The sequence below is a fragment of the Emydura macquarii genome, unplaced genomic scaffold (assembly GCF_026122565.2).
Source record: "Emydura macquarii macquarii isolate MOO-44397 ecotype Brisbane River unplaced genomic scaffold, CSIRO-AGI_Emac_v2 contig_2362, whole genome shotgun sequence".
NCBI lineage: Eukaryota > Metazoa > Chordata > Testudines > Chelidae > Emydura > Emydura macquarii.
In genome coordinates this window covers 3,822,321-3,833,064 of record NW_027132499.1, presented here as the reverse complement: position 1 = coordinate 3,833,064, position 10,744 = coordinate 3,822,321, and the positions used below count along the sequence as shown (strand labels likewise).

At 42.7% G+C, this 10,744-nt stretch overlaps 1 protein-coding gene across 4 annotated transcripts in view; it reads left to right on the top strand.

Moving 5' to 3' along the window:
* The first annotated feature begins 9,500 nt into the window (after nucleotides 1-9,500).
* PNPLA4 (patatin like phospholipase domain containing 4) overlaps nucleotides 9,501-10,744 on the top strand; it is a 40,247-nt gene continuing 39,003 nt past the window's right edge. For 3 of the 4 annotated variants that reach the window (XM_067561004.1, XM_067561006.1, XM_067561003.1), the window contains exon 1: nucleotides 9,501-9,922. The gene's annotated coding sequence lies outside the window, so the exon portion shown is untranslated. Of the gene's footprint in view, nucleotides 9,931-10,744 lie in introns of all 4 variants that reach the window. The other variant, XM_067561005.1, reaches the window with a different exon arrangement.

Below are 10,744 nucleotides of genomic sequence, written 5' to 3'. Positions count from 1 at the left end.
AACAACTTCCAAAGAATTTCTAAAGGTATTGTAAAAGTGGATAAGGCTATTCAATGAAATTTTTTTTAACATAAATCTCTGTGCCACATCCACATCCTTGATATTAATCAATGTGGCATGGAATCAACTGAGAAGGTTTGAGGTGTGCAAACCTTACTCTACGAGGCAATTAAGTGCACAAGAACAATTTACATGGAGATAGAAAATAAAATCACCATTTGGTGGAATGACAAATACACCTCCGAATGGAAACTGGAGAAAGTGGGAAAAGAACCTATTTGGGTGCTGGTCCCAAAAACTGAATAAATAAATGTAAGACCCAGCATTCCCCCAACTGAAAAATTTCTTTTTATTAACCCCTTGACTGACCAATCTATTCTGGCCATATTAGATACAAACTATCAAAAAGAGGAAAGAGCTGCAAAAAAGCCCAAATTAGAGGCAGGAAAGTAAGCATAATGAATTGTATGCTGCAATTATAAAAAAAAAAAAAAAGAGAGAGAGAGAGGGAGAGAAACGGGTGAATATGTTTGTTGTTGGATGATATTGTTAATTGTGATCAGATCATTGTCCTTCTTGTATCTTCTAGCACCAATTCCAGTGACATATCCGAGATTGAGGCACCCATTAAAAACAAATCTACACCAATTCAGGAACAAGAAAATACACGAGACAAACCACGAGTTTTATTAACCATCCATCACATAACTTTATTAATCAACCATCACATAACTACATTAGTAGGAGAAAAGTTTGCCCTATCATGTAATGTTGGAAAGATTCACAAATCCTTTTTTGGAGCAGCAAAAAAGAGAGAAAAGAGGGATTGCAGAAACCATATTGGGAGGCTCAGGTCTTGGCATGTCCATATGGAATTCAGCAGATATTGAGAATCTTAAGTTAAAAATAAATAGCATTGCTAATGAAATAGGAAAAGCAGTTAAAATAGGAGATATTAGTAGCCTACTGCTAGATCAACATAGCATCACCATTGATAACATACACCTGATTGCCCCAGGTTTTAACCATCTTAATGCTACTATTCTTTCAATTATTAACAGCATGGACAAGTACGATGCACCACTTGCAGTTGCCTGTGTGGGCTATGAAAATCAAGTACTTGAAATAGTCAAACAAAGTTTACTGCAACTGAAATTGCAAGATTAGCCATGATTGTTAAATCGCACAGCCATTTTAAAACAAATACAGGAGCAGGGGTAAGCCACATCGATCCAATATTTCTACAATTAGACAAATTTGATAAAGTACCAACTCTGGATCATGACGATAGCAAAAACCTTTCCATTATGATGATCCCAAAAAGAATACAGGCTCCAGTCAAGGTGCACTATGCCAACAGTGTGGGAACGCTAATAAATAATACTTGTGTACTACATTACCCCACAGTACAACTAATGACTGAGGCTGGCTTGGAAATTAACCAGGCTTGCTGTACGAAACACAATGGATAGTGGCTGTGTAACTGTTATAGGACAGTCAATACCAACATACAAAAAAGGGTTGGGCTCGATTGATACAAAAGGAATTGGTCAATGAGGTGGTAGGAATACATGATGTGGTATGTGCCTTAGGGTACTCCAACTTTACCGTGCATGGATACCCGAGCCCTGGAATTAATACAGGATTTTGTGTGCCAATAACCAGCACAGTCCAAATTGGAACTCATGCTTTTTTGGCCCACCAATAGTGTGAACACCATCAATGAAATTGTTGCCCCTCCTGGGGATATGCAAGCCCTACTGATTGAAATGTTTTCCCCAATAGAGCATCTGCAACTAGACGTATATGATTTGGTGCAAGAAGTAAGGAAGCAATGATACCCATAGCTAATCTCATTCAGCAACAGATGGAGGAGAATGAAAGTGTATAAAGGGAGATAGAAACACTTTGGTGGCAATCCCAGAGGATGTTACCCTGCACCCAACAATCAAAACACTCAATGTAGTATTAATGGTAATACAAAGGCTTCACGGTGATTGCTCTGTTGGGAATGTGTTGCTACATGTGCTATCAAACCTGAAAGGCAAAACTCCAATACCAGGTTGGAAAAGGATTGGATTTAGCTATTAACACTGCCATAATTATAAATAATCATTATAAGGAATAATCAAAGATTTATTAAGGTTTTTAAATAGGTATGAATAATCATTATGAAGGATTATTATATAAAAACCTTATTAAGGTTTTTAAAATTGAATGTTTATGCCCACCTCAATGAGAATGGTTACTGAACACAAAGAAATGTGCTTTGGGTTTGATAATAACTTATAGGAAAGATTTATGGATATAAACATGCATACATGTTTATCTATATACACATTTACATATATATTTGTATGTCATATATCACTAATTACTATAAAATATTATTTATCAATCAAGTTTATATACATTATATTCATACACTATGTCTAATGTCATATCTATATATCATACTTACTATAAGCATATTGTATTCAAACTTTATATTCAAAGTTCATATCACGTGTAGTTCATATATCAAAAGAAATATATTCATCCACAGGAAAGAAGAAAGTACCAGCACAACAGCAATGCCACTTATGATCCTGATAAAAGCCATAGTAGAGTTCTTAAAGAATAACTCTGAACCCCACTTCCCAATTATAGTCTCAGGCCTAACATTCGCAGGCCCACCATAAGGGACTAACAATAATTGGCACATACAAACTGTCCATCAGTCATACGAGGAAATGTGCAACTACGAGGCAGGTGGGGCATGAACGTGTGGATAGTAATAAAAGGTGGCCATATAACAATGTTTAGCCCACTGGGTCACCTTAAGTCCATGCATTTTGCTTTTCTGGGATGATGGGTAAACATCCTCCCCATAAAAAGACAAAAAGTGGCGAAAGTAGTAGAAAGTAAGAGCCTGCGACATGAGGCCTATTATAACAGGCCAGGTATGAGGCCTGAGCTAAAGTAATGGTCAAACCCTGCTGCTATAAAGCAAACTCATGCTTTGAATGCTGGCACGCTCACAGTAACTGGCAAGAACAGAACTGATACACACATTCCTAAAGAAGCACTAGGTACAGAACACTCATGCAAGCACATTCCAGAGAAGTACCAGAACATCCCAATACACCAAAGATAACAAGGGTTTACTGACCCCTCAGAATGACAATATGATGGATAGAGATGTTTTGGCTGAACCATCTGGTACAAGGTAACAGGTGGTATCTTACCACTTCAGAGGGTGGTATCTTTCTACATCAGAGGTGCAATATGCAACTTTTTTGTATCAGTATATAAAGGAGGGTTTCAAAGAGAATGTCATTATCTGGCCAAGTGAGGAATGGAAAGTCCCACCGTTTACTGAGCTGGTACATTATAATGGACATAATTTATTAAGTGTACTTGTAGCACATATAGGGCACTTTTTACCGTGCTCGATTGACAATAAACCTGTCCTGGTGCCTTCATAACTGAAATGGATCTATGGTCTTATTGGATAAATCAATTGTGGTTTGATGTCCAAATTATCTGCGCAGAGCTGGGACAGTATACACGCTGGGAGAACACACTCGCAGCCATCAACTGACAACAGTATATACATACTTAATTAATTTGTTTGTTTATCTTATAGGATGAATATTCTCAATCGCTTATCGGCCTGTTTGTCGATCATGTTTTGTTTTTATACAAATATGTATAGAAGGATACTCCCTAAGAAGGGGGAGCATTTCTGTGAGACAAAGCCTAAATATAACAATGCCACAACTAGCATATACCTCTTTGGCATGGGTCTGCCAACTCCCAGATTACGAGTTTCAGGGCCCACTGAGATCTTTGCCTTTGAAAAAGGGACTCAGTGTCATCTAATGTGGCAGGAGGAAAAAAAGGGTAAGATCCATGACAGCTGTAACACCCATTACGGCTAGTCAATCCATGTCCCCAAATACAGGTACTAGTTTATTGTCACTATTAATCCAGAAAATTACACCCACTTAAAGAACCTGTGAACCTTTAGTGCTATGGGGCCCTGTTCCTTACCCAACACTCCTTCAGATCCTCCTTCAAGAGGATATCATTTTCAACCAATCAGCTATCTCATATGCTAATTAGCTTTACTTGTTTACTTCAAACTTTGGATCTGCCCTCTTACCTGACTGCTACCTGCAGCTATTAGGAGTGATTTTTGTTTCACCCCAGTCCACTTTTCTGCTATTGATCAGTTTCTTAACACCTCCATTTTATTTATTTTTAGTGATGACCTCATCAGCCACCATTTTAGATTTCTAGCTAAACTTGCTCTAACCTACAATTATTTACTGTTTATCAAAAGACTTAAACTTATAACTAACTATATTTCTATTCATGCCTAATCATTATGATTCTGTTATCATTTTTGTTATTTAAATCAGAACAGAGAAAATCCAAAATGTTTTCTCCCCCTCTCTGCCTGCTTTGGCTAAATGCTATCTCTGGTACAGATCTCCTTATATAGACTTAAAAAAGTCTTGTATCAGGTGGCGCACCAATTCAGAACCTGGATCCTTCACCCCTATGTTTTCCAGACCAGCTATCCCATTTCTACCATGCACGAGCCCAGATTACCTCAGATCACTGGGTGCTATGCATGATAGAACTGGGATACTCCCTTTAGTTCTGTTGTTTCCCTCCTCCCCACCCTCCACGTCCCTCTTCAGGGACTCCTCTCACAAGCAACTTCTAATCCAAGAAGTGCAGTCGCTCCTAAAATTAGGAAATGTGGAAGAGGTTCCTTTGGAGCTATGGGGCAACCGCTTGTACTCCCACTATTTCCTAATTCCAAAAGCCAAAGGCTGTCTCAGACCTATCTTGGACCTATAAAACCTCAACAGATTCATGAAGCTGAGATTCTGCATGGTCTCTTTGGCCTCCATTATACCCTCCCTGGATCTGGGAGATTGGTATGTTGCTCTGAACTTGAAGGACATGTACTTCCATGTCTCTATTATCCCAAGTCACAGAAGATGCCTCCGCTTTGTAGTGAACCAAACCCACTACTAATTCAGGGTCCTCCTGTTTGGCCTGTCAGCAGGCTATCGGGTGTTTATCAAATGCATGGTGGTCGTTGCGTCGTTCCTGAGGAAACAGAAAGTACGGGTCTATGCGTACCTCAACGACTGGTTGATCAAGGACTGCACCAGAGGGCAGGTGGAGGCTGTGGAAGCACAAAAACAAGGCCTGGTAGGCCTTATACTGAAATGATTATGGAAATGTAAGTTAGCATGACTATAGATGGAAAAAACTCACTGAAAACTGTTTATTGCGCTGTAAGCTGTTTTCGAAACTATCTGCTCTTGTAATCACTCCTAGCTATGCTTGTAACAGATAAGAGGGTAGCCGTTAGATTTGTGTAATAGATAAGGAAGTAGTCGTTAGACTTGTTTTGCAATGGAAAACTCCACTATGCAATCAGTATGTGAAGAGCTATCCTATATAAGCCATAGGCATTCAAACGTGTACAGAGACTCCTGACAGCAGCACAGAAACCCTGTGCTGTCCAGGGCTCCCCTATGGCCATAGCTTTCTGTGTGTCTGTCAGAATAAAGCTCTGCTCGATCTGACCCTAAATGAGAAGCTGTATGATTTTTTTCCATGACAAGGCAGATATGAACTTGATAAGATCAAACTTCAACATGCTAGGTCTGCTGGTAAATACACAAAAGTCAATTCTCAGTCCCACCCAAAGGATAGAATTCATAGGAGCAGTGCTGAAATCGACCCAAGCCAGGGCATTCCTCCCAGAATCCCATTTCTGAGCTATCTGCTCCATTATAGAGGGCCACAGGCAATACCCAACCACCACAGAATGAAATTGCCTGAAGCTGATGGAACACATGGCCGCATGCATGTATATCGTTCAGCTTGCAAGACTCCGGCTCAGGCCTCTGCAGCCTTCAGTGTACTGCCCAAGCTAAGACCCCTTGGACAGAGTAGTTTTGCTCCCGTCCTCGGTTATCGAGACTTTTTGTTGGTGGCTCAATCCACAGTCGGTCTGCGCACGACTCCCCTTCTCCAAACGTCATGCCTCATCGTCTCTAGTCATGGATGCGTCAATGATGAGGTATGGGGGCCCATTTAGAAAGGCCCAGGACTCAAGGTCTCTAGTCCCAAGTGGAGCTCTTGCTACATATCAGCGTAGAAAGTTGAGAGTGGTACACCTGGCCTGTCAGACCTTCTAAGCCCACCTAGAAGGCAAATGTGTATCAGTCATGACAGACAATACAACAGCGATGTTCTATTTAAACAGACAGGGTGGAACACGCTCCTCACCCCTGTGCCAGAAAGCCCTCAGACTGTGGGACTTTTGCATAGCCCATTAGATACACCTCGAGGCATCTTACTTTCTGGGATCTTAGAACAAGTTGGCGGACCACCTCAGCAGGTCTTTCTCGAGCCACAAGTGGTCTATTCGCCCTGACATTGTGAACAGCATCTTCCAACATTGAGGAGTTCCCCACATAGACTTGTTTGCTACACAACACAACACAACTGGAAGTGCCCGCAGTTCTGCTCCTTCCTGAATCACAGCCCAGGTTCAATTGCAGATACATTTCTTATCTCTGAAAACATCTATTCAATGTGCAGTGGCAATCAAAAAAGCTGAAAGAATGTTAGGAACCATTAGGAAAGGGATAGCTAAGACAAATATTATAGCATCACTATATAAATCCATGGAATGTCCACACCTTGAATACTGCATGCAGTTCTGGTTGGCCATTTCAAAAACAATATACAAGGACTAGAAAAAGTACAGAGAAGGGTGACAAAAATGATTAGGGGAATGGAACATCTTCCAAATCTGGAGAGATTAAAGACTGGTATTGTTCATTTTAGAAGCGAGATGACTAAGGGGGATTATGATAGAGGTGTATAAAATCATCAATGGTGTGGAGAAAGTGAATAAGGAAGTGTTATTTACGTCTTCACATAACACAAGAACCAATGAAATTATTAGGCAGTGGATTTAAACCAAACAAAATAAAGTACTTCTTCACACAACTCAGTCAACCTGTGGAACTCTTTGTCAGGGGATTTTGTGAAGGTCAAAAGTATAACTGAGTTCAAAAAAGAATTAGAGAAGTTCATGGAAAATAGGTCCATCAAGGCTATTAGCCAAACTGGTCAGGGATGCAACCCTATGCTCGGGTGGTGCCTAAGCCTCTGACTGGATTAAGCTAGGACTGGACAATAGGGGATGGATGACTTAATAATTGTCCTGTTCTGTTCATTTCCTCTAAAACACCTGGCACCAGCCACTGTTAGAAGAAAGGATATTGGGCTAGATAGACCAATGATCTGACCCAGTGTGGCTATTCTTATGTTCTATGAATGGGGCATATACTTTAAATGGGAAATACATCTTTGAAAAACAATTTGGAGTTGTTGAAAACTGTGTCAAATTATGCCATATATAACATTTCTCAAGAAGCTTTTAGCATTTATCTCAAAACAGAATTTACATTTTTCTAGACAGCTTAAAATCATGCTTAACAAATGTATGGTAAATGTAATATTCAAGCAATCCCTAAGCATTTCTATCATGTTTAAGATAATTTACTTTTACATCTAAAGAGTTGCTAAGCATTTCACAAATATGAGACATGCTGGGAGCATTTTACAGAAAGTTTGAATGCATTTGGGAGCTGTAGAAAACATGAGACTATACATGTGATCATTCACTGTATTTTTCTGCAAGTAATACTACTTGGATTTATATGGCACTTTTCATCCATAGATCTCAGTGTGCATCGTTATAAAGAACAGAACCATTTTAAAGAACAGAAAACTGATCTGCAGCAAGATCAAGCATGGGGTACAATGCCCAGGGAGAGAAGGGGGAAGGAAGGAGTCAGAGGTAGTATACCAAATTGCCAGTCAGAGCTTCCCAAGAGAACTTGGGAGAGAGTAACTCGATACAGCCCTTTAAAGAGTGCAGCATACTTTCTCTCACAAGGCCATGCAGGATGGTTTTCTTTCTTGCATGATGCTCAGGAGGGAGCAAGGGGTAGAACTGCAATTATGGGCAGCCTGAATACAAGCGACACACAGAGGCATTCCTTGCTCCTCTCCTGCCTATGTAAAGTCTAGCCACAAGCTAGCCGTAGGTGACAAGCATTGTAGAGGAAGGCTGATGTTAGACAGTAAGTTATGAAATTTTCTGTCTCTATGTTATTAGCTCAAACACAGCCCTAGTAACAGCTGAAAACTGGCAGTAGAATTGCTTCCATGGTGGTCCATGCACAGTGAACTGTAGCCGATATTTTAATCCAGTTACTAAGGGGCACAAATAAGGCCACCCTGTGTTAAACAGTAAATCATGCCTGACACTAATTAGCAGTTCTAGTTAACAAGACTGAGGCTGTGGCATGTTGGCAGTAAATCTCCATACTCTCACCGTCCTAGCAATGATTTACCTACCCAATGTAGACTCTCTAGAACTATATGCATCTTCCATAAGAACATTACTTCTCAATAAAATATAATTATTGACTAAGATTGCTACAGCCACACATTCAATTTGTGCCATTTGTTTGTCTATAATGCAGCAACTTTTAAAATAGCTATAAATTAATTCCAAAATTTCAGGGAACCAATAGCAAAAGTCCTAACGATTTTTGAGAAAATCGGAAAACCAAAAGGGGGAAATGGAGGATTCATAGCCATCTGTTTAGCACAGCCAGCGCTTGAAGGCCTTCTGTAATTGTTTATACATCTACCAATCAACTGGTTGATGGTACCCATTAACAGCTTCCAGCATAACAATACCTCATCTTCTTTCTGCTCATTTTTCCTGAGTGTCTGTTATCTGGGAGCTAAGTCAAATAAAGAGGCCCGGAGAGCTATGGGGAAATGGGAGGAATACAACGGGCACATGCACACAGCCCGTGGCATGAGGAGTGAAATGGGGGGCCCTGATAAGCGAGGAGTGAATGTGGGGGCTTGTCTAAAACATTACCTACCTCCACTTAACGTAGCCTTTAACGCGTAAAAAAGTCGTTTTTATCATCACCCGATAACAGAATTTAATTAAATGACAGAAGGCCTTCAGGCGCTGGCGGCGCTGAACAGATGGCCACGAATCCTCCATTTCCCACTTTCGGTTTTCTGATTTTCTCAAAAATCGTCAGGGCTTTTGCTATCGGTTCCCTGAAACGTTGGACTTGAGTTGATAGCGATTTAAAATGTAATTACAGTCTGTTATCAGGCGATGATTAAAAACGACATTTTAACTGTTCGGTTAAATTCTGTAACGGTCCGTTGGGGCAGGGCTGCAGGTGAGGGTGGAGGTGAAACGTTCCTTCGCGTTGCGTTGCGTTACGTCACATTACGTCACGTTACGCAGCAGAGAGAGTACAACATAAATTGGGCGCTGATCAGAGAGCGCGTTGCTATGCCTCAATCGGAAGCTCTATGCGCGTGCGCGAGCGGACGCCCGCCTCTTCATTCCAGCACATCACTGCGCATGCGCTCTAGACGCCCACACCCGCGGCGGAAATGAAGCTGGTCTGAATGCGCAAGCAGCGACGTCCTCCCCCCGCCCTCGTTAATTGCGTCGGTCGTCGTCTCCGCCCACTGCCAGCTCCCTCTCTCTCTCTCTCTCTTCTCCATTCTTCCCGGCCCCTTTGATGCGTCACGCCGCCGCGCGTGCGACGCTACCTCTAGACGTGCGTGCACGAGCGCGCGCCTACCGGTTCGGCGGGCGGGAAGCGAGATCTCGCGAGGTTCTTCGGACCAGGAGGAGGCGAGGCGAGGCGCTAGCGGCCGCGGCGTGCTTAGCTTTAGGAGGAGAGGCCGCGTCACTTGCTTGGGTGGGCGGTGCTCGCTGTGGAATATTCGCGTCACGTGACGTGAGAGGCCGGCCATTGTTTGGCGCGTGCAGGGAGAAGAGGTGCGTGGGTACGTGAGACTCCCGAGCGCCCTTCTTTGGCCCAAAGTGCTGCCGTTAGTGTGTGTATGCGCGTGCCCCGACCCGACCGAGCCCGTCCAGTACGGCGCGTGCTAGGACAGCCCCACCCACCCCCTGCATAGATACGGGGGAGGGGCAGCTCGGCGGGCGGTTGGTTGTGTGGGGTACCTGGTTCCAAATTAACTCCCCCCGAGCTACGATCCGTTCTCCTGGCCCGTTTGCCAGCCCCGCCTCTCAACAGCCCCGTGCGGCGGGTGAATGGACCCCCGAGCTCCACGCTTCTATGATACGCCTCCGTCTCCCCACGGGGGGCAGGGCCTGCGGTGCCGTGGCCAGGCAGGCGCCAGGCGGGAATCTGCTGCTGCTGCTGCTGCCCTCACCCTTCTCCCAGAGCTGCCGTTTTTTGAAAGTGTTTGTGATGAACTCTCCAGACTGAGAGGATTGTTTCATCTCTCCCCGCCCTCTCGTTTTTGTGGTCGGAGATACTTTTTTCTGTCTGCTAGTCAGTGTGGGTGTTGGATGCAATTAAAAAAACCCGAAAAATCTGGAAGTGAGGGGAAAAAAGTGATTGTAAAACACAAAATACGTTGGAAGAGGCAGGGCCAGGGGCAGGGGTAGTAACTTTTCCACTCCCCTTTGAGCTGCCTTTCATTCCCATTTGAAATTGATTAAATTTCTAGCTGACTGTGTGTCCCTTTATGGCCATGGATTATCAGGATCCCATAATGTTTTATCTGAAGTGGAAATCAAGGCAACTTTCTCTCCTAGATTATCTTGCGTAGACACTTAACGTTTATTAACTTC